The sequence below is a fragment of the Mustela nivalis genome (genome assembly GCF_964662115.1).
Source record: "Mustela nivalis genome assembly, chromosome: 13".
Classification (NCBI taxonomy): Eukaryota; Metazoa; Chordata; class Mammalia; order Carnivora; family Mustelidae; genus Mustela; species Mustela nivalis.
The window spans coordinates 65,803,439-65,828,452 of record NC_139032.1 but is presented as its reverse complement, the minus strand read 5'-3'; the positions used below and the strand labels follow the sequence as shown (position 1 = coordinate 65,828,452).

At 34.9% G+C, this 25,014-nt stretch overlaps 1 long non-coding RNA gene across 1 annotated transcript in view; it reads right to left on the bottom strand.

The window, feature by feature from the left end:
• Positions 1-6,537: 6,537 nt before the first annotated feature.
• LOC309846345 overlaps positions 6,538-25,014 on the bottom strand; it is a 187,066-nt gene continuing 168,589 nt past the window's right edge. Inside the window, exon 3 of the long non-coding RNA XR_014301857.1 lies at positions 6,538-6,555. This is a non-coding gene — a long non-coding RNA (uncharacterized lncRNA). The remainder of the gene's footprint in view (positions 6,556-25,014) is intronic.

Genomic DNA, 25,014 nt, shown 5'->3' with positions numbered 1-25,014 from the left:
TTATAAAGTGAATATGTAAATGTATAAATATATGACCAGCATGAAGAAATAAGTTGTGGCACAATGGCACCCACATAAAATGAGGGCAGCAGTCACGGATTCCTAGAAAACTACTAAAAACCTATAGTCCCTCCAGGCAGGATACATTTCGATAAGATAAATATTAAACTGGTCTAGAAACTATAGTGAGAATCTGTTTGAGAAGCAAAGGCTTTAAAATAAAACAGATCAGTGGTCACATCTGAAACCTGAGGATATAGTAGTATTTAGCTCTTGGGATGAATCAGAAATTCATTAATATTGTGGTTATTTAAAGTTACCCACTCAATTAATGGTGATTTATTCAATTTGGGGTGTGAATGGGACCTTTATGAGGAATAAATGAGATGATGCATGGTTGTCAATGTTTTAAAGTAGAAAGGCTATATCAAAAGCAGGACATAATCCTATGTTAACATAGGATTAACAATCCCTATGTTAATCTGCTTTTATGCTTGATTCAAAATGTAAAAAAATGATGAAATGTAATTATGATTTTTAAAAACTCTAAAAATGGATTTTCTTTTATTTAATCCTCATAGTACTTGTATAACTTTGAAAAACAATAATATATGTGTTAATATGTGTTTTTTTTTTTTCCTGACAGTGGTATTTTCCCTAAAAATAGGATCATCCTTAACACATCAAACAATTCAATAATGTTAAAGTGTTCCTTCAGGAGAAGCTACATTTGTTAAGGTTGCTCGTATGAGTCCTCCCATTCATGAGTTAAACTTTTTCTTTCCAGAGAAATCTAGGATATATAATCATTTACTCATTAAGTTTTGGGTAGCCAACAGTAAGTGAATGATAATGGCTGGTCTTTGTCAATGTTGGTAATATTAATGCTTTCAATGAACCCTCCAAAAATTTACTTTGCACACACATAATTAAAGCAACAGTGTAATTTCTCATTAAAGGGGAAAAATTTACATTTCATAAGGAAGGAACCTCAAGTGTGGTACCCCAAATATATTTAGTGCCACTAATAATTTAAGAGGTTTTTTTTTTATTTCCACATTTTGTTCTTTAACCGGCTGCAGAAGAATTTGGCTGGATGCCCATAAGTGAGAGAAGAAAGAAAATCACAGTTTAAAATATTTCCTTTATAATGACATTTTGTCGGCTGATTAATCTTTTCTGTTACACAGCTAAATAACACCATATGTTAGCTGTGAGTTTACTGCTATAAGATACAAGAGAGATCTACCTCATGATAAACGATTTGGATATTTTCTAGCTGAAAGTGAAAGAGGGGAAAAGTGCTGTAGGAATCTTGTTTCCAAAAATCATTTAGGTAGTTTGATTATATGATATATATCATAGAAATGAGTGTGTCTTCAGAGATCAGAGCAACACTTTATAAGTTAGCCCTTCTGAGTTAAACCCATAATGGAAAACACAACTTTCCTTTAAATCTATATGGATTATGTTTTGGCAGAATGAGGCATTCTTTCCAACACTAGCTATTTGAAATTTAAGTAAATACTTAACAATGTTTAAACAACAACAAAAATTCAAAATACATTTCTGTTTGATTGTGTATTAAAGCCAAATGAAGCTTGAGAATGAATTCCACTATTTTATTGTCCACATACTTTATATATAAAATATCAACAGTAAGAACAACACCATAGCAAAAGAAAAAAAAAGACAGTAGATTATAAATTATATTTTCCAGTATATTTTATTTGATTCATTCAAGTCAACATTATGTATTGAGTGCCTACAGTATGCCTACTATTTTATAGGTTAGGATACAACAGTGGTAAAAAACAGATAAGACCTTTCTCTTATAGAAGTTATATTCTTGCTAGGGAAGGTATACTATAAAAGAATGAATAAATAAACAATCATTATATCAATACAACATGATAGGATATTACTCAATAATTATTAATGACCTCACAATATATTAGTACCATAGGAATTTTAAATAATGGGAATGAAATATAAATACATTAAAAAAATAAAAAGTAGGGATACAGAAGTGAAATAAAGTAATAGTTAATAGTAAACAAAATAATAGCCCAGGAAATTCCTTCTATTCCACCCAACAGACATATGAGACACATGAACTTATCTTTTCTCAGAGTCTTAGTTTAAAGCAACATGCCATGCTAGTGTATATGTGTACACAGATTTCATATAATCACATATATATAAATTTACAGAATATAAACATATAATATGTATTATTTATATACATTCTATTTATATAAATATTCAATGGAATCAATATAGGCATAACTCAGAGATATAGTGAGTTTGGTTCCAGACCATGACAATAAAGCAAATATTGCAATAAAGCAAGCCAAAGGAATTTTTGGATTCCAAGTGCCTAATAAAGTTATATTTATACTGTAGTCTGTTAAGTGTGTAGTAGCATTATGTTAAAAAATATACATACCTTAATTAAAATATACTTTATTGTTAAGAAATGCTAACCATTGGGGCACCTGGGTGGCCCAGTGGGTTAAGCCTCTGCCTTCAGCTCAGGTCCTGATCTCAGGGTCTTGGGATCGAGCCCCATATCGGGCTCCCTGCAGAGCAGGGAGCCCGCTTTCCCCCACTCCCTGCCTACCTCTTTGCCTACTTGTGATCTCTCTGTCAAATAAATAAATAAAATCTTAAAAAAAAAAAAAAAGAAATGCTAACCATAATCTGAGCTTTCAGTAAGTTGTAATCTCTTTGCTGGTGGAGGGTCTTGCCTTGATGTTGATGGCTGCTGACTGATCAGGATGGTGGTGGTGTTGAAGGTTGGGTGGCAGGTTCTTAAAAGAAGACAACAAATGGAGTATGCTGCATAGATCAGCTCTTCCTTTCATACATGATTTCTCTGTACCTTGTGGTGTTGTGTGATAGCACTTCATCTACAGTAGAACTTCTTTCAAAATTAGAGGCAATTATTTCAAATCCTGCTGTTTAATCCTTTGTTATCATATCAACTCCTATCTGTTCAAGTGTTATCAGGAGACTGCAGCAATTGATCACTTCTTCAGTCTCTACTTCTAGTTCCCTTGCGATTTCTACCACATCTGCATTTACTTTCTGCACTGAAGTCTTAAACCCCTCAAAATCATCTATGATTTTGAGCTTCTTCCAAACTTGCTAATATTGACATTTTGACCTCTTCCCATGAATCACAAATGTTCTTAATGACATCTAGAATGGTGAGTCCTTTCCAGAAAGTTTACAATTCACTTTGCCCAGATCCATCAGAGGAATCACCATTTAAAACATCTTTAGGGGCACCTGGGTGGCTCAGTGGGTTGAAGCCTCTGCCTTCAGCTCAGGTCATGATCCCAGGGTCCTGGGATCTCAGCAGGGAGCCTGCTTCCCTGCTTCCCCCTTTCTCTCTGCCTGCTTGTCATCTCAGTCTGTCAAATAAATAAATAAAATCTTTAAAAAACAACCAACAACGGAGGGAGACAAACCATAAGTGACTCTTAATCTCACAAAACAAACTGAGGGTTGCTGGGGGGAGGGGGTTTGGGAGAAGGGGGTGGGATTATGGACATTGGGGAGGGTATGTGCTCTGGTGAGTGCTGTGAAGTGTGTAAACCTGGTGATTCACAGACCTGTACCCCTGGAGATAAAAATATATGTTTATAAAAAATAAAAAATTAATTAAAAAGAAAAACAAAAAACAACCAACAACTTAAGCCTTATGAAATGTATTCTTTTTAAAGATTTATTTACTTATTTGGTGGGGGGAGGGACCGAGGTTAGGGAGAGAGAACACTAAGCAGACTCCATGTTGAGCAGGGGGGCCACCACAGGGATGGATCTCACAATTTTGAGATCACAATCTGAGCTGAAATCTAGTTGGAACACCTAACCAACTGCACCATCCAGGCGGCCAATGAAATGTATTTCTTAATTAATAAAACCTGAAAGTTGAAATTACTTCTTGAACTATGGACTAAAGAATGGATGTTGTATAGCAGGCATGAAAACAATGTTATTCTCATTGCACATCTCCATCAGAGCTCTTGGGTGATCAGATGTACTATCAATGAGTAGTAATATTTTGAAAGGAATCTTTTTTTCTCTGAGCAGCAAGTCTCAATAATGGGCCTAAAATATTCAGTAAGCCATGTTGTAAACAGATGTGCTGTCATCCTAGCTTTGTTCCATCTGAGCACAGAGTAGATTTAGCATAATTCCTAAAGACCTTAGGATTTTCATAACAGTACATGAACATTGGCTTTAACTTAAAGTCATCAGATGGAATAGTCCCTGCAAGAGAGTTAGCTTGTCCTTTGAAACTTAGAATCTAGGTACTAACTTCTACCTATCAAGTCCTATGTGGCATCTTCTTGTAACATAAGACTATTTTGTTTGCACTGGAAATCTCTTGTTTAGTGTAGCCACCTTCATTATGCATCTTCGTTGGATCTTCTGGGTAACATGCTGCAGTTTAACATCGGTACTTTCTGCTTCACCTTGCACTTTAATATTGTGGAGATGACTTCTTTCCTTAAACCTCATGAACCCTCTGCTAGCTTCAAACGTTTCTTTTTCAGCTTACTCCTCTCAACTCTCGCAGAATTGAAAGTGTTAGGGCCTTGCTCTGGATTAAGTTTTGCCTAGGGGAATGTTGTGGCTGGTTTGATCTTCCATCTAGACCACGAAAACTTTCTCCATATTAGCAATAAGGCTTGTTTTTGCATTTTCTCATTCCTGTTTTTACCGGAGTAGCACTTTTAACTTACTTCAAGAACTTCTCTTTTGCTTTCACAACTTGGCTAACTATTTGGTGCAAGAGGCCTAGCTTTCAGCCCATCTTGGCTTTCAACATGCTTTCCTTGATAAGCTTAATCATTTCTAGTTTTTGATTTAAAGTGAGAGACATGGGACTGTTCCATTCTCTTGAACACTTAGAGGCCACTGTAGGGTTATTAATTGGCCTCATTTCAATATTGTGTCTCAGGGAATAGTGAGGCCCAGTCAGAGCGGGAGAGATGGGAACAGCTATTTGGTGGAGCAGTCAGAACACACACAGCATTTATCAGTTAAGTTAGCTGTCTTATAAGGGCAAAGTTCATGGTATCCCCAAATAATTACAATAGTAACATCCAAGATCACAGATTGCAAATCATCGTCACAAATATAATAATAATAATGAAAATTTTGAAATACTGCAAGAATTACCAAAATGTGACAGAGGGACACAAAATGAGTAAATGCTGTTGGGAAAAAAACAAAACAAACAAACAAAAAAAATGAAACACCAACAGACTTGCTTGATACAGGGTTTCCACAAATCTTTAATATTTAGAAAATGCTGTATCTGCAAAGAACAATAAAACAAAGTGCAGTAAAACAAGGTTTGCCTGGGTAATGCAAGAGGGAAGTTTGGACTACAGAATAAACTGCCTAACTTGAGGGGCGCCTGGGTGGCTCAGTGCGTTAAACCTCTGCCTTCAGCTCAGGTCATGATCTCAGGGCCCTGGGATCAAGCCCCACATCAGGCTCCGTACTTCCCCCTTTCTCTCTGCCTGATGCTCTGCCTGGTTGTGATCTCTCTCTCTCTCTGTCAAATAAATAAATACAATCTTTAAAAAAACAAAAACAAAAACCTGCCTAACTTGACACTTGGCTTTGCTTTTTATCAGCTGATGCCCTTGGCTTCTTTAACTTCATAATAAGAGCACCTGCCTTATAGAATTGTGAGAATTAAATGAGACAATACAGGGTATGGCAGGTACATTCTAAAGCAGTCCCCGATGAATCATGCCCTGATAAAATTCCTTCCTCTTGAGTATGGGTGGAACTTCTGACATATTTCTAAGCAGCTTATTATGGCAAAGATAATGGACTGTCATTCCCATGATTACATTTCCTAACAATACACTCTACCTTGTCAGAGTGTAGAGAAAGAATCACTAAGTGGTCTTAAAGAGGCAAACAGCAATATTGTGAACTGCATATGTAGTCACATGGTAGGGGCCTATGTGTGGCCTCTAGGAATTGAGGGAAGCTTCTAGGTTATAGCCAGTAGGTATCCAGGTCCTAAGTCATATAGTTGTAAGGACATGAATACTTGCAACAGCCTAAGTGATGTTGGGAGCAGATTCTTCCCCAGTCAAATCTTCAGACAAAAATGCAGCCTTGATGAAATGTTGATTGCAACCTTGTAAGACCCTCAATAGAGAGCCCTAGTTAAACTGTGCCCAGACTTCTCATCCACAGACATGATGGGACAACAAAGGTGTGTGTATAAGATACTAAGTTTGTTATGAAGCAGAAGAAAACTGCTTTTACATGGAAAGGCATTAGAATAATACCTTAAATGAATAAAGAGTTTAATAAATTATAGCTGTTTTTCTCACATATACCATGACCCAGGAATTAGGTTAGTTACTTTGAAAAAAAAGATGGAGACAATATATTACCTACCTTCTTGGAGTCTTCTATCATTTACATTTACATTTAGAGAAATGTAAAGAGATGATGATGATGTAAAGCTGTAGCTTTAATGGAGGGAAGCATGGGATCCTCTGGAACTATCTAGAAATGGAACAGAACACAAGCTGAGGTGATCAAGGAAGGCTTTCCACAGAAGTTGAAAGTGAAACTAAATTTTAAATGATGATTCTCTCTTCTATCACACATTTAATTATTTATCATGTATTTCCTCCACTAGAATGTAAACTCCCCGAGAGCAAGGCTTTTTGTCTGAATTCCTAGTGCCTAGATGAATGCTTAGTACATAATAATTGCTTAACACGTATTTTGTAAATGAATGCATTAATCAATTCCAAGTGATTCAAATGGGTAAACTTGGGAAGGGTCAAAAGGAAATTAAGCAAGAAGGAAATATTAGGAAGAAGTAGCATCTGTAAAATCTGGGTGATCAAAGAGGCACTGTTACAATAGCCGTCAAGTCCTTTTTTCTCACAAATTTTCCTTCCTGGAGGGACAAAATACTACAATGTAGTCAATCCCTGGATGCTTATTCACATCTGCAGAGACAAATGTGCAGTAAAGTTTTGATGTATTTCTACCCTCACTCACAACATGTCAGATATTACTAGATGATGGGAATTGCCTTGGATGGTTATTATAATTTTTGAGAGCAATAAAATTATATTTATATTCCCTAGAAAGATTAAAAATCTCTGCAATTTAGGGGATTCATATGGACATTAGGTTAGTTATAGGACTTCTCAAGGATAAACTCTAAACATTTTATGATGTTCAGCATAAAAAATAAATACTGAAAGATCTAAATTTTTTTCTCTTAGTTATCACTTCCTTTTTTCCTTCTATCTGTCATGTACCATTAAGCTAATAGACCAATACAAGTATTGCATACTACCCACATTGTCAAGAAGGGTAAAAGTTAAAAGCGTAAATGTTGTAATTTCCTGGGTCTGTTTACCAGATAAAAAAATAATGAGGCATAATATTGCTGTGTTAAGTATAGCATGAGGTTAAAACATACAGCATTAAACTCAGACTATTTTTCCAATTCAATTAAGCAATCAATGTGTGTTATTTAAATTTTTCTCTACCTCTAAAATTCAGGATGTCTTTAGACTGTACCCTATATTAGAATATTTTTTAAAAAGATTTTATTTATTTATTTGACAGACAGAGAATACAAGTAGGCAGAGAGGCAGGCAGAGAGAGAGGGGGAAGCAGGCTTCCTGCTGAACAGAGAGCCCGATGCAGGACTTAATCCCAGGACCCCTGAGATCATGACCTGAGCCGAAGGCAGAGGCTTAACCCACTGAGCCACCCAGGTGTCCCGTAGAATATTGAAGTCCTTCTAGATTACAAATACGCTGTTACTCAAACACTTCTTTAAATCACTTCTTTAAATCACTTCTTTAAATCAATAATTTATTCTAGTGTTGAAAGTTATCCCAAATCTCTTACTTCAAACCTTTGCACCTAACATGAGTGTTAAAAAGAATTGCAGACCCATTGCCTAAATCAAACAGTGACAAATCTAAAACTGCTTGGTGAGATCAATAAAAAGTTATCACATAAGTATATTCTGAATGGAAATTACATGTTTTTTACAATAGGGATCTGGGAGTCCTACTTGAAACAATGAGTATATTTTTAAAAACAGAATTAAGACATGTTTTAATCTCACTCAATATAGGTTTAATCAACAATGCATAAAGTATAAGTATCATTTTGAATACTATATTGTATAAATTTTATTGTATGAGATACAAATTGAAAATTAATTAGCTTATTTAGAAATATTCAATTAGGGCTACATTGTAGTTAAACTTAATTAAATTTTGACCCAACAACAAAATAACTCACATTAAAAAATATATCTTAAAACATAAAATATTTTTTATTATCATTGCTATTATAGCTGCTACTTTTATTCATAGTATAAAGTTTTAATTTTCTCTATCTCAGAACTCTGACTAGGCATTTTTGTACACACTAAGAAAGGATAAGCTTTCCAGCTCTGACTCTGCCATCCATTTTATCTTCACTCTTCAGATCACCAAGTGGAAGGGAGGACATAGAAATCCAAACAGCCATTAGGATATTAACATCTGAAGTACATGAGCTGCTTCAGCAATGGTCATCTGCCTATCTGAGAGGGAAGAGCCCTGATTTGTGGCATTGCCTGATTTCCAGAGTGTATACTCACACCATGGCTAATTTCAAGCTACCAAAATATTTGATAATTTTTGGCAACATTTTTGAATGTGACTTGTGACTTGTGAGTCAGTAGGAGCTTGCAGGAGCTAGACGCAGCACACTAACTATGTAACTAAATATTTGGTGAGAGTTTGGAATTTCCAAACAGTAAAGTGTGGGAAGACAGTAGCAGGTCATGAGTAAAAATAAGTTTGAGCAAACTCATTAATGAGGTTATTTGTCATATCAACAACAAAAAAAGAGCATTTGCTTGAAAAAAAAATAAAAGCTATCAAAGGATTCAAAAAGATAAGTGACCAGGTCATATTTGCTAACTAGAAAGAACATTTTGACAGTTGTGTGGGATATAGATAAAAAAATATATGAGGGCAGATAAATAACTTAAGTGCCTTTAAGACATGGTGGAACAAAAGACTAATTTAAAAATCCTACTAGAGAAGTGCAATGGAGAAAAATCATCCAAAATACTTTTCAACACTCGCAGCTTCATAGATTCAATGCCTCTTGGCATTTTAGAGTTCCTCCTTCTTCTTCTCCTGCCACTTAGCTATCTAACTGTTTCTGCTTATAAAATATCTTGATAATGGGAAAAACTCAACAGAGATAGGATGATTTAAATATAGTGACAAGGATTTTTAATAATCAGTAAAGACATAATTGATGAGAAAGGAAATGTTACCTTAAAAGATCTCAGTGAAGGGCTAGGAGAAGGTGTCAGTGGAGTCTGGACACTGATCTTTTCAGTGTCAGCTCCAGGAAGATACAACAATCTATGTCTTGGACTAGGTCAGAGTTTGAATTCCAGATCCCAGAGTTTTTACTGATAGTTAATCATCATCTCACTTAAAAAAGAATGGAGACAGAATTCCAATTAGGAAAGCCACTCACTAGAGGTGTCGTTCAGTGGCAGAAATGGTCAGAAGAAAAAGCAATTTGTAAAACCAGACAAGATAGTAAGACAAGCGACATAAACTGACTTAATGCACATATGTTTGGTAATTGTTCTCAGGGTTTAAGTTAAATCCTGCTAGGTCTTTTTTCAGTATCTGAGTTGTGTCTGATTAAGGTTATGTGCTACAAGATAGTCCAAGTAACACCAGATTCAGATATTTTTAAGCCCAGACACAGAGAATTAGACTGATCAGTATAATACCACCCTTGATAAAAGAAAATTTTTACTTTAACAGAGTACACATTTCTTACTGAAACTTATTCCATTATAGGATCAAATTACTTGCAAGGTCTTCACAAATGTAGATCAGCAGATGAAGAGAAAAAGTTTTAGTGATTACTTGTGTTTTGAAAAGAATCATTGGAAATTATTCCACATAAGTAGAGAAGTATCATTCATTAGAAATTTTAAGAAGTATATATTTTTTATATTTCCAAAGAGGATTTTTAAAAGAAATATGTTTTACCATGATATACAGAGTTTTTAATTATTAGGAAAATCTTATATTCATGAACACCAGTGAATATATCAACATTATATAGTGTATGAAAAGGAGGAAATTTTCAAATGATTTCAAATCTCTGCTGGATAATAAAAGTGTCAGTTGATAGTTAGAATGATTTAAATATGAATGGATTCCAGAGTAGTTTCAGAGTAACATTAAAATTAAAATCTACCAATCACAGATTATACTTTCTGATTAATATAAATGAGAAACTTAAAAATAGAATTTATATACACTATAAAATGTAGCAGAGAAACTGAAAAAGGATGGCTGAATCTTTATGCCTTTTCATTTAATATTCAGAACATTGACAAGCTATAACAATATAATAATTAGAATACTGGTAAATAATTCTGAAAGATCTTATGTTCTAGATAGAGGAGTATCATTTTGACTAGATGGAGTGTGTCAGGTAATTCTGTATGGTGATCACTATGTAAGTGATCACTGTAATTCTGGATTATGAAAAAATATTTCATAAGTTAGAATGAATAGTTACAGTGGAGAAGCATTAGAAAAACAGCTAAATGATACTCAATGTCATTTAAGTTGACACACATATATATCTGCATATATATATATAGAGAGAGAGAGAATTTACTATGTACCATGCATCAAGTACAAAGTTCCAGCATTTGTAGATGAATAAGTAAACAATGTTGTGAATCTCATGTTAGTAGAAACAAACAGGAGAAAAAAATCAGTAATGTGAAAGGGCTCTCTATAGTACAAAAAGCTTTGAGCTTGAGTGAGAGGAATAGTTCAATATGATTTTTGCATAGTGTAGGGAAAGTAAGTGCAAGAAAATACAATATTAACACTAGTTACAGATTTATGGCTTTTTCTCCTTTTTTACTGTGTAGTTTACCTATCTGTAACTGAAAGATGGGAGTAAATTCACTTCAATCTTACACAGTATTTTTTAGAGAAGCTTTCCTTAACCTAGTAAGACTTGTTTAAATTTCTTTGCAACAAAACGTCATAGTACTCTGTACTTTTTCTTTTCTTTGAAGCATGGATCACAATTACTGGGAAAATACCAATATTTTTATTAATTTAGTTTGATTAAAAATTAATTTACTAATTCAAAGATTGAACCAAGAATGTGTTCATTCCTTTTGGGTTGGTACTTTCTTGAAGAACAGAGACACAACATCTCCAGGACAAGAAAACCTCAGAGATTTAATGCCATCTCCTGCATATGCCTCTTACACTAAGACCTAAAAAGGAAAATCTGGAGGAGAGAAAGGGCCACTGGTATTCTTCACAGCTCTAGACTCCATATATGGCACAAACTGATGGCGAAAGGGCAGATGTCCTCTAAGCAGCTAAGACCCAGACGAGTGGTTAGGCTTCCTCATCTGGTCAGGGCGGGTTCAAGCTGATATGACAATAAAAGGACATTTGGTGCATCTAAATCTCAGTGTCCCAGAGAGAGACAAGAGGGTTTTTTATTTATATTAAGCCTCTTATTTGAATCTTTATGTGACAGTAACTCTATGTAGTAGTCATTCCTTAAAATTACACAGATTAAAAGCAAACACACTCTCCTAATTCAAATAGCACTTGTACAAAAAACAAAAATCAAGTCATCATATTAAAATAATGGCATTAAATTATTCATGATTTAAATATTCATGATTGAAGATTTATAATCTTCAACTAATTACAGGGATAATTATGTGTCCATAGTAAGAAAAGATATTACAGTCTACGGCCATACCACCCTGAACGCGCCCGATCTCGTCTGATATTACAAGATGGCATTTTCTTGGAGGGCCCAACAGCCCCCCATAGAATATTTCCTAGGGTTCTTAACAATATATACATATTTTCTTGCCTTTAATGTAATCTTTAATCCTAATACTCTGCTTGACCCAAGTATTCCCCTTCCTTACTTAAGGAGACAATGATTTTGTCTTCATTGTCTTTGGAGATAGGGTAAGTGCTAGTATCTTCTAATTCCTTAATTCCTTTCTATTATTAATTTCTAGAAGCTCAAACTAAAGAATATTTTAAAAATTAATTAATCAGTCAAACAAACATGGGAGGTTAAAGCACAGAAGGAAAATGGATATTAATTAGGGACAAAATGGGAAGAATTTTTCCAAACTAGAAAAAGATACAAATAAATTACTGTCTTTCCCATCCTAGAATAGATATTTATATATCTCTCACAGGTATGATCTTGTCCAATGAGATCCATACATGCTACATAACATATATTCTTTTTATTTAATATATTGACTATGATATACAATGTAAAATATAGACTACATGCTCCACAGGTAGATATTTTTATATATCCAGTATCTATCATGTTCTTTGGCTCATGATATGTGTTCAGTGGTATCAGCTGAATGAATGACAGGTTCTCCCTGTTTTTATGGGTAATAAATATAATCAAAAATGAATAAAGATATTGGGGCACCTGAATGGTTCAGTCAGTTAAGAGTCTGACTCTTGATTTCGGCTCAGGTCATGATCTCAGGGTTCATGGGATGGAGACCAGCATTGGTCAGCACTGAACAGGGAGCCTGCTGGGGATTCCTCTCTGCTCCCTCTGCCCATCCTTGCTAACTCTCTCACAAAAATAAATAAAGTTATTAATTTGGAGCTTGTCCAGCAACATGGCAAAAGTGCGATATAAATTAAAATGTATATCATGTTCATAAGTATAAAGAACCTATTTGACTTACAGAGTCAGGGCAACTCCATCAAAATTTCTAACAGAATTCAAGAAACTTGACATGCTGAATCTAAAATTATGAAAAAATAACAAAGTTTCAAGAATAGTTAAAACATAACCGAAGAAGACCATGTGGGGAGTGCTGCAATTTTCCCTACAATACAAAATGCTTATTTAAAGCTTTAGAAACTATTACATTGAAGTATTGTCACAGGGATGAACCATGGAGCAGAATACAGTGCTACGAAACTGATCCACACATATACTGGCATCATTATCAATACATAGCAGATCACTGGAGACTGGATAAACAATTCAAAATAAAGCTTGGGGATGTCAGAGTTTTCATATGATTTTTATGTGTATACATATTATATGTGTATATATGTGTACACACACACAAGCAGATGTTTTTTACCTCACAATGTTTAAAAGTCAATTCTATATTGAATATGATATTAAAACAATATGAATAAAATTACAATATAAAAATTATGTAACACGGGGTTGTGAATGATCCAGGAATCAACAAGAACTCAGGGTCCTTCCAAATGGGTCCACTGTTACCTTAGGGTATGACAATAGTCCTATGTACCAAAATGGTGGATAGAATTTCTTTCAGCACCTCTGCTTCCCAAGCAACAGGTGAAAAAAGTATGCATTCCATCATAGAAAGTACCCAATATCACATCCATTTGTGGTTTGGTAGCCAAAATCTAGGCCCATGGCTACATGTATAAGGAAGTGTAAATTATTATTATTACATAGTAATTAAAGTTGCAAAAATTGCTAATTTGCAAAAAAAAATTCAATGATTTTATTATATTTTTTATTTCTTTAGAAGAACATATTTTCTCCTTTAATAGGTTAATGCAGTAAATTAGATTGAGTTTGTTAACATTAAAGTATCTCAGATTTCTGGAATACAACAATGTATCCAAGATACCTTGTCTTTTTTATTATTTTTTTTTCCCTAATACATTGCTGGGTTTGAATCCTTGTATTTTCTTTGGAAAATTTTGCATTTATATTTATAAGTGAAAGTAGCCTGTAATTTTCTATTATCTAGACTTTTTAAGTTTGAGTAGCAGGGTTATACTAAACTCACAGAATGAATTATAGATTTTCTTTTCTTTTTCCATTCTAAAAGATTTTATTCACATTGGAATCATCTGTTCTTCAAAAATTTGATAAAGCTCTCTTATAAAACTCTCTGGATGTGGGGTATCTTGGTGGCTCCATTGGTTAAGCAACTGTGTTTGGCTTGGGTCACTATCCCAGGGTTCTGGGATTGAGCCTTTCATCAGGCTCTCTGCTCAGTGGGAAGCCTGCTTCTCCCTCTGCCACTCCCCCTGCTTGTATTCTCCTGCTCTTTCTCTGTCAAATAAGTAAATAAAATCTTAAAAAACAAAGACAAAAACAAAAACAAAACTCTGGTTCTGATCTTTTTTAGCTGGGGTTTCGACCAGATTCAATGTCTATAATGATTTGAAAAAAAAAAAAGGCTAGAAATTATTTGACACTCGTCCCATTAAGATTTAGGTTAAACACTACATCAAAAACTAATGATGTAGTACATGTTGGCTAACTGAACATAGAAACAAACAAACAAATAAACAGCCTGGGGGAGAACCTGGGGCAAGGGGCAGATTTAGGTTCTCTGTTCTTTCCCCTGAGATTGCATAGATACAGACAGACTATGGTGAAAATTTGTAGCCCAGGACAGTTTCCATCTTTATTACTAGAACACCTATTCTTGGATTCTTCCCCACGTAAGAAATCAAACTACTATAAAGGTGCTATGCTGCAAAGACCATACGTAGGTGCCTCAGTCAATACCTAGCAGAACACGTGCTTCAGCCTCCCTGACAGCAGTGAGACATGTGAGTGAAGAAGCCAGGTTGGACTGGATCCTCTGGCTCCCTCCAGTCCAGCCCCTATTTGTTCAAGGCACCTTCAACTACTCAAGTCATTCTAATTAAGGCTCCACATAGCACAGAGGAGACAAGATCTTCCCCTGATGTAAACCACTCAGTCTCATAATGGTTGTTTTTTTTTTTTTTACATTATATCTAACATAGGCAAAATTATTTAAAGTAAATAAATTTTTATTTAAGGAATTTTATATGTGATTCCTTCTACTGCCACTCACTGTAGTTCCTCCAAAGTCAGAATCATAATCTTCAAAATAACCCTTTTATTTTCCTTTGAGGATTTACATTTATTTGGGAGAGAGGGAATGAGCAGGAGTGGCAGAGGGAGAGAGAAACCCAAGCAGACTCCATGCTTAGCCCCACGAAGGCTCAATCTCACGACTCTGAGATCAGGACCTGAACTGAAACCAAGAGTTGGAGGCTCAACCAACTGAGCCACCCAGGCACCCCCAAAGTAGCCCTTTTAAAAAGAACTTTTGTTCATTCCACAGTTGTCAGTTGTTCTCTTCTTTGGAATTCTTTGATCTCCACTTGAATATGGACGTACTTCAAAAACTCCTCACCTGTAATCTTTGGGATTCAATTTCTTTACTTTATGGCCCAGAAGTCAAATTGTAGGAAGTATCAGTCACATAATCTATGAGCAAATTAAAATGTGTAGATTTTTTCAATCTCATTAAGTTTTGTGGTTGTTTTTTAGGCAGCAATAGATAACTGGAACAAGGGCTATTCAAGCTTTGTTTCTTTTATGAGGCATTTTTGCCAGATGTATTAGGCAGAAGATAGGCTAAGACACGTAATTGTGATTTAAATAAAGTAAAAGTGCTTTATATTGTTGTTTTATGTAATTAACACAAGGGCCTCAGAAAAGGACAGAACTGTGTTGGGTGATCTAATGATACAGATGGCCCAGGTTCCTTCTATATTGCTACACTACCATCCTCAACAAGCAGCTTTCATTTTTTTAATCCAAGGTAGGTGCTCCAGCTCTGGCCTCTATGCATGCATTTAATCTAGCAGGAAAAACAAAAGGGGATTTATTATTTATTTATGTAAACTACTACTTTAATGGTACAATCCAGAAGTTTCACAAATCACTTTCACTCACATGGCATTGGCTCGAATTTATTCATAGGGCTATCCCTATCAGAAAGTAGTGCTGGGAAAAATCACCTTATCTGGATATCCAGCTATCCAGATAAAATTTTTATGGTTCAGAAAAAGGGCAAAAGATAAAATGGATGCCGCATAAGTATAACATCCCCCCCCCCTTTTTTTTTTAGGAATTTGTCTAATTTAAACTAAGTTTCCAAATTAATGCACATGAAGTAATTCAGATATTCATCATCCTTACATAAACTGTAGTTATGTCTCATTTTACATTTATTTTTTTATTTTGATTGTATTTCATTTAATTTCATTTTTCTTTTATTTGTATATACCTACTCCAGCTTTCTTTTGGTCTAGATTTATCTGAATTATTCTTTAAATCTTATATAAGTTTTATATGAGTATCTAGTAATGAAGACATAGCTAGAATATTTAAAGTTTATGATCTAATGTTCACAATTTTTTTAATGTCCACAATTAAGTTCTTCTTATATTTTTTATTTCCTTGACTCACTGAATTGCATTCTAGATAATTTTCTATAACTATTTTCTGAACTCTAATTCTCTCTGAATCTAGTTTCATCTGCTATAAAATTCATCCAGTTTTTATTTCAATGATTGTATTTTCATTTTTAGAAGTTTTGTTCCTTTTAAGATTTCTTACTTTTTTATATAGTTATTCATTGCTCAACTTTTGTATTCTGTAACTTCATACATTTTATAAATAGTTATTTTATATTCTGCAGCTGATAGTTCCAGTATCTGAATTTCTTGGATCTAAATCAAATATATTCTTCATTGTGGAATGTTTCCTTTTTTATTTTAAGATTTTATTTATTTGAAGGGCACCTGGGTGGCTCAGTTGGTTAAGTGACTGCTTTCAGCTGAGGTCATGATCCTGGAGTCCTGAGATGGAGCCCCACCTAGGGCTCCTTACTCAGTGGGGAGTCTTCTTCTTCCTCTCTCTCTACCTGCAACTCCGCCTGCTTGTGTTCTCTCTCAGTCAAATAAATAAATTAAATTTTTAAAAAGATTTTATTTATTTGAAACAGATCAAGCTAGAGGGAGAGAGAGAGAACGCATAAGCAAGGGGGAAGGCCTAGGGTGAGGCAGACTCCCTGCTGAGCAGAGAGCCCGATGCAGGACTCAGTCCTAGGACCTGGATCATGACCAGAGCCAAGACAGATGCTCAACTGACTGAGCCACCCAGGTTCCCCTGAAATGTTTCTGATTAGGTAGTTTTTCTATTCTTTTCTCTTTTCACTTTTTCATTCTGCTCCTATTTTGTTGGACTTACCCTTGATAATCCTGGAGATTTAAATTTGAGTTGTTCATCTCCAGAGAGAATTTGTATTTTCCATTAATATGGGTCCACTTTAGCTCCTTTAAAGGTTCAGACTGTATGTGTAAGTCTTATATTCAGCTCCCAACATTGTAGGAATCCCAGACCTACTCTCTTGATCCAAACAGTAGTACAAGCATTTGCTTCCTAGATAAAAATAGTTCAGTTTTTACTTTCTATTGATCTGTTTATCCGATTTCTTTTTTTTTTAAGATTTTATTTATTTATTTGCCAGAGAGAAATCACAAGTAGGCAGAGAGGCAGGCAGAGAGAGAGAGAGAGGGAAGCAGGCTCCCTGCTAAGCAGAGAGCCCGATGCGGGACTCGATCCCAGGACCCTGAGACCATGACCTGAGCCGAAGGCAGCGGCTTAACCCACTGAGCCACCCAGGTGCCCCTGTTTATTAGATTTCTTAATGATTTTTGTTGGTTTTTAGTCTCTGGAGATTTTCTTTATGGTGAGGTTATTAATATTTTAAAATTATGCTTTTGTAAATTATTCAAGAATTTGTTGTACTGTAGGAGGGAGAGTTTCCCAAGCTCCTAGTTAGACGTAGTGCTGGGGAAAAAAAGTCCATATTATGTATTTAAGCTTGATAATGATAATCATTTTTCTACTTGCATGGAATTATTTATAGGAGAAAAAGAGAATAGATATGGTATCTTGGACCTTGGAGGGAAATTGAGAATGCTTCCTGACATTAGTGTTGGCCATAATTTTTTGTATATGACACAAAAAGCACAAACAACAAAAGCAAATAAACAAATGGGGCTACATCAAACTAAAAAGCTTCTGTAAAGCAAAGGAAACAATTAACAAAATGAAAAGGCAATCTATGAAATGGGAGAAAATATGTCCAAAAATACATTTGGTAAAGGCTAATATTCAAAAGCTATAAGGAACTCATGCAACTTAATGGCAAAATAAAAATAAAAAATCTAATTTAAAAAGGGGTATGGGGGACACCTGGGTGGCTCAGTTGGTTAAACGCCAGCCTTTGGCTCAGGTCATGATCCCAGGGTACTGGGATTGAGTCCCACTTTGGGCTCCTTGTTCAGCAGGGAATCTGCTTCTCCCTCTGCCTGCCTCTCTCTCTGCTTGTGCTCTCTCTCTCTGACAAATAAATAAAATCTTAAAAAAAAAAAAAAAGGAAAAACAAAAGAAAAGGGGGTATAGGACCTGAATAGATATTTTCCAAATAGACATACCAATGGCCAACATGTACATGGAGAGTTACTCAACATCACTAATCACCGGGGAAATCTATTCCCAACCAGATGTCACCTCACCCCTGTTAGAATGGTTATTATCAAGAGATAAAAGATAACAAGAGTTGGTGAGGATGTGGAGCTAAGGAAACCCTTATACTTGTGGTGGTAATATAACAACACAGTCACTGTGGAAAACAATGTGAATTTTCCTCAAGAAATTAAAAATAGAACAGCCATATGATTCAGCAATCCATTTCTGAATATATATCCAAGGGGAATGAAACAGGGTCTCTAAGAGATACCTGAACTTCTGTATTCACTGTGCCACTATTTACAAACCCAAGACACAAATAAACAAACAAACAAACAAACCCATGTGTCCATCAACAGGTAAATGTATAAAGAAAATATGGTGTGTGTGTGTGTGTGTGTGTGTGTGTGTGTGTGTATCCCCTACATATATGGAATATAATATGGAATATTCTTCAGAAAAAAAGAAGAAAATCTTGCCACTTTCAAGAACAGATGAACCTGAAGGGTTCATAAGTGACATAAGCCAGACAAAGAAAGATAAATACTTCATGGCCTCACTTATATACGGAATCTATAAAAATTAGTTGAATTCATAGAAGCAGAGTGGAATGTTAGTTGCCAGAGGCTAAAGATGTGGGAAGTGGGAAAAGAATACAAACTTTCAACTGAAAGATGAACAAATCCTGGGGATCTGATGTAAACTATGTATACTTGGAATTTGTTGAGAGAGTTGATCTTAAGCATTCTTACTACACTCATTCCAAAAATGTTAACTATGTGAGGTGATAGGTGTGTTCATTAACGTGATTGTGGCAATAATTTCAAAATATTTACATTTAACAAATTATCACATTGTACATCTTAACTATATATACTTTTTTTTTTTTTTAACTTTTTATTTTTTATAAACATATATTTTTATCCCCAGGGGTACAGGTCTGTGAATCACCAGGTTTACACACTTCACAGCACTCACCAAAGCACATACCCTCCCCAATGTCCATAATCCCACCCCCTTCTCCCCAACCCCCTCCCCCCAGCAACCCTCAGTTTGTTTTGTGAGATTAAGAGTCCATCCAGATGGCCAACAGACACATTAACTATATATACTTTTATTTGTCAGGTATAACACAATAAAGCTGGGAAGAGAAAAGGAAAGTGACAACCATGTGTGTTTCTGAGTGTATGTGGTAAGTTTCTTTTTTTTTAAATTTTTATTTATTTTTAAAATTTCTTTTCAGTGTTCTAGGATTCATTGTTTATGCATCACACCCAGTGTTCTATGCAATACGTGCCCTCCATAATACCCACCACCAGGCTCACCCAACCTCCTACCCTCCTCCTCCCCAACCCTCAGATTGTTTTTCAGAGTCCACAGACTCTCATGGTTCATCTCCCCCTTCCAATTTCCCTCAACTCCCTTCTCCTCTTCATCTTTCCATGTCCTTGTGTTATTCCTTATGCTCCACAAATAAGCGAAACCATATGATAATTGACCCTCTCTGTTTGATGACTTATTTCACTCAGCATAATCTCTGTTGATACAAAAGTTGGGATTCATTCTTTCTGATGGAGGCATAATACTCCATAATATATATGGACAACATCTTCCTTATCCATTCGTCCATTGAAGGGCATCTTTGTTCTTTCCATAGTTTGGCGACTGTGGCCATTGCTGCTATGAACATTGGGGTGCAGATGGCCCTTCTTTTCACTACATCTGTATCTTTGGGGTAAATAACCAGTAGTGCAATTGCAGGGTCATAGGGTAAGCTTTTAACTGTATAAACAGAGCCATGCTTTCTACTAGAACTTACACTGAGCTATCTCAATTAACAGGGTCCTACTTCTTGCCTAAAGAAACAAATCAAATGAAATCATAAGACTCATACTACAAGTAAGATGTAGAAAAAAATATCTTTTTTTTTTTTTAAAGATTTTATTTATTTATTTGACAGAGTTTGCAGAGAGGCAGGCAGAGAGAGAGGGGGAAGCAGGCTCCCTGCAGAGCAGAAAGCCTGATGCAGGGCTCAATCCCAGGACGTTAGGATCATGACTTGAGCTGAAGGCAGAGGCTTTAACCCACTGAGCCAGCCAGGTGCCCCAGAAAAGAATATCTTTACATACCCTCAACAAGTATCAGAGTAAGCATGGAAATATAGATGGAGTGCAGGTTTTGAATACTTTGTATGTCATATGAAAGACATAATCAAGGAAAGCAAGCAAAGTAATATGTGTTAAGCACTGTAATGTATACTTTATACAATCTAGGAAATTTCATTTTCATTACAATCATGTTTACATGTTTATTCTTATGGAAATCCTCTAAGGTATAGCCCTAAGACATAAATTAATTAAAAAGAAAGTAAGATAATAAAAATAGTATCCATATAATGTAAATGATTTCTTGATACACCTTCAAATAGGTTGAGATCCTGTATGTGAACCCAAAATTAACAATGGAGAATAGAGTGAGAATGGGAACTAAAGAACATCTAGTTTTTTACATCCCAGTTGAAGTATGATGTGGGTTTGAAATAGAGCAGAGTTTTTTGGAATATTTGGAAGCATACCTGAGAGGCATTTCAAAGGCAGGCACAACAATAAATCAAGAATAAGATGAAAGTCAGACATGATTCCAAAGTTTTTTATTTCTTTTTTCTGCTCTCAAAAGAGAATGAGATTGATTCCACTTGACAGAAGGTTTAGAGTGGGACATATTTTTCTTTTTTAAAATGTTGCTTGATTACTTTAATAATAACCTGCATATTCAGGAAGTAATGTGGAATCAAGTCAGATACATTAAGATGAACAGAGATGGATTTGAAGTCCATCTGAAAAGAGATGCCTAATGAAAACAAAAAGAGTTGCCTAATGAAACAATGAGTTTGGATAAGTTTGCCAAGGAAGAATATGTAAACTAAGAAGAAGAAAAAAGAGAGGGTAAAATCAGATTATGGCTTCATTTAATCAGTGGGAAATGAAAAGCATCAAGAAGATGGTCATAAAAAGTAGTCCAAAGGATGTGATTATCTAAAATAGTGTGTTGTCACTATTCCAAGAGAAAAGAAAACATTCCAGGGAAAAAATATTGATTAATGGTAGTAAATTCTAAAAGGAGGTTTAAGACTTAGACATTTTAATGGAATTTTTATGACTGTGCTGCCTTTGATGAATAGTTTCACTAGCAAGTCATTCTAAGTTCTGTCCTTCTATTACGTGATGGGTTATATGCTATGTTCTGGAGATAGAGATGAAAATAAAACAGTCTCTGTTCTAGAAGTCCCTAATCCAGAAAAACGAAAACATAACAATTAAATGATAAAGTTGTAGGAAACACTTCTATTTAAAATGTATCTATGGAAGCTCAAAAATTTGCCTGATGTTGAGGAATGTTAACAAGATTTCTATGAAGGAAGTCATATTAACTAGTGCAGGGTGCTAGGCAAAAAAGGAACAGGTTCAGAGGCATGGATTTAAGTCATATGGCAAGATGATGGATCCTGGGGTAGTTTGTGAGTATATGGTAGAAACAGGAGAAATGGGAGTCAGCAAAGCTTAGGTTGGGAAGACCCACAGTGATCAGGTGTTCATAGGCTTACATTAATTGCTCAAAAAATTGAACTTGATTTTTTTCTAAGCAAGGGTGAAAAAGCTAAGGCCTTTAGGATAAATTTTAGAGCAATATTTTAAAGTATTTTAAAAAGGTAACTCAGACTTGAGTGTGGATGCCAGATTGGAGAGGGTGGAGCTAAGAAGCAAGACATCAGGTAGGGAATTCTGCAGTAACTGCATTAGAAGTAAATGAAGGTCAGGACTCCTCGAAACCTAAGGAAATCAACATGGCTACAGGAATTAGAAAATGGCTAGGGGGAAAGATGTAGAAGCAATTTCAGAAATAGAATTGACAGGACTTGGTGAAAGATTATTGTTAGATGAAATAAAAGGATGTTAATGAAAATTTCTATATGATATTATTTTTGGGAGGAGGATATATAAATACTTGACATTTCAATAGATTTTACACTTGTGGTGAGCATAATATAATGTATAGAGAAGGTGAATCACTATGTTTACACCCGAAATTAATATGATTTTTTGTGTCATCTGTGCTCGAATAAAAAAATTTAAGAAGAGGGGTGCCCGGGTGGCTCAGTGGATTAAGCCACTGCCTTCGGCTCAGGTCATGATCTCAGGGTCCTGGGATCGGGTCCCGCATCGAGCTCTCTGCTCAGCAGGGAGCTTGCTTCCCTCTCTCTCTCTCTCTGGCTGCCTCTCTGTCTACTTGTGATTTCTCTCTGTCAAATAAATAAATCTTTAAAAAAAAAATTTAAGAAGAAAAAATTAAAAACAAGGAAAAACAAAAAAATTCTATTTCAAACTAAAATTATTTCTTTATACCACACAATTTTGAATAGTGGACATTTATAGAACTAAGTGTCCTGATTAAAATGTGACATTGTTCATGCATTTAAGTTGTTTGTTTTAGAAAGACAGTGTTTTCCAAAGTATATTTTTTTCCACATATCAATGGCATAACCACATACACATATGTATACACACACATAAAATAATTTTTTCTAGAGCTTATGTAAATTAACATTTACATGCAATGTAAGATAATGAAAAATGCATTTCACCATTTTGCTCATCATTATGTAATATTAGGCTTTAAAAAACAGTGTGCCAGATCTGAGAACCCAAGAGAGTTATAGGAGAGACTATCTAATGTGTGAATATATAAGGTTGCATTTGTGTTTGGATGCACAGGAATTATTTACCAACTGAGTTGCAGGAACACATTATGCATATAATTGTGATATTCTATATATCTTACATCATTTTATATTCAAAATAAATTAAACTTGTATAACCTATGACTGATTCACAATGAATCTGTGCCTGACAGAAGAAATTAATTTGTGGTATTATTATTATTGTCTACTTCAATCTAAACATATGCCTTTGGTGCGCTATCAACATATCCAGAATATTTCAGAGTTAAATGAATTTGGTAAATCTCAGTCTGTCAGGTAGTATATTTAAGATAATGTGTAGCTAATATAAAAGAATGCCCTGCTAGCATTGATTAATGGATCAATTTTAACCAGCAGAATTGTACCTGCCATGATTTATTTATTAACTTTTTCATTCACTAATTTAAAAATCTACTATGGGTTGAGCAATGTTTTAGAAATGAAAAGTTAGATAAAATGTAGTTCATAATGTCCAGGAATCCACTATAGCTGGAGAAAGAGAAATAAGTATTCAAATAATTATAAGAAAATAGAAAGAAATAAAATAGAAATAAATAAATTGTAATGAGAAAGCAAAGGAGGTACTGTTTGATCGTGCTTTGAGAAATGCTTGTGGTTTTAAAAACACAGACATTCTTTTTTTTTTTTTTTTTAAACCTAGCTTTTAAGGCTGGTAAAAGTTAATTTCCCTTTCTTAATTCTTTTAAGGTTATATGTTCACCAGATTCCTGATACTTAATTTATCCAAAAGGAACTATAAGAGGTAGCATGATGTGTTGGAAGGAGCACCTATTTAAGAGGCTAATTGTGGTAAACATTACTTCAAATAATGTATTTACTGTTTACCTGAATTAATAGGCACTTATAGCCATAAAAGGTACCTATTTTCTTCATCTCTATGGTAATCATTCCGCTTACAAATTATACAAATAAATACATTCCCATTATCATCAAGCTGGTCCTTAATGCAAAACATGGAGATATTTTTAGTATCTTCACTCTATTCATTTCTAATAATTCTTTCTTAACTTCTACTTATGTTTTCTTCTCTAAATTCTACTCATCAAACCTGAACTTTTATCTCTGTGATGAAAAGGACAGAGTACAAAGTATTTTAGTATATTCTATGAGTAAACTGCCTAATGAAAACTTCTGACTGAAAAATTTAGCATATAGTAGTTACTGAATAGGATCCAGAGAAAAAACACAACACACATGGTTCAAAGAAGATAATTAAGTTAAGGATTTGGGTAAGTTTCAAGGAACAAACAAGGGTTACTGCATCACCCAAGACTGTCATGAGTGGGAAACTGTTACTACTTTTAAGACTAATGAGCCAAGAGGATTATAAAATGTTATTCCACCCAAGTGAGAGCTGAAACCTTGATGAAGGGCCATCTGATAGAAATGATAGTCAATTGGCAGACATACTGTATCAGGGAGTAAACCTAAAGATGCTTTTCTTCTCACTTTCTAATATTTTGGTAGTGTCTCCCATGGGATGAGCCAACTAGTAATCAACTGATAAGGGGGCCCAACTGATTAACTTGGCTGGAATCATCCTTTCCAGGCATGGAGCAGGGTAGAAAAAATGCACATGGATCAGAGTGACAGAGCAGAGGAGAATTATCACCACAGCAACACAATGAACATTTATGACACTGTTATTCTGAAACTTTAATTATTTTCCAACATTCTTCTGAGTACTTAACATTTTATAATTCTTTCAACCTCCCACCAACTCTATCAAGCTGGTACTATCTTTATCTTCAGGTGAGGAAATTGAGGGACAGATA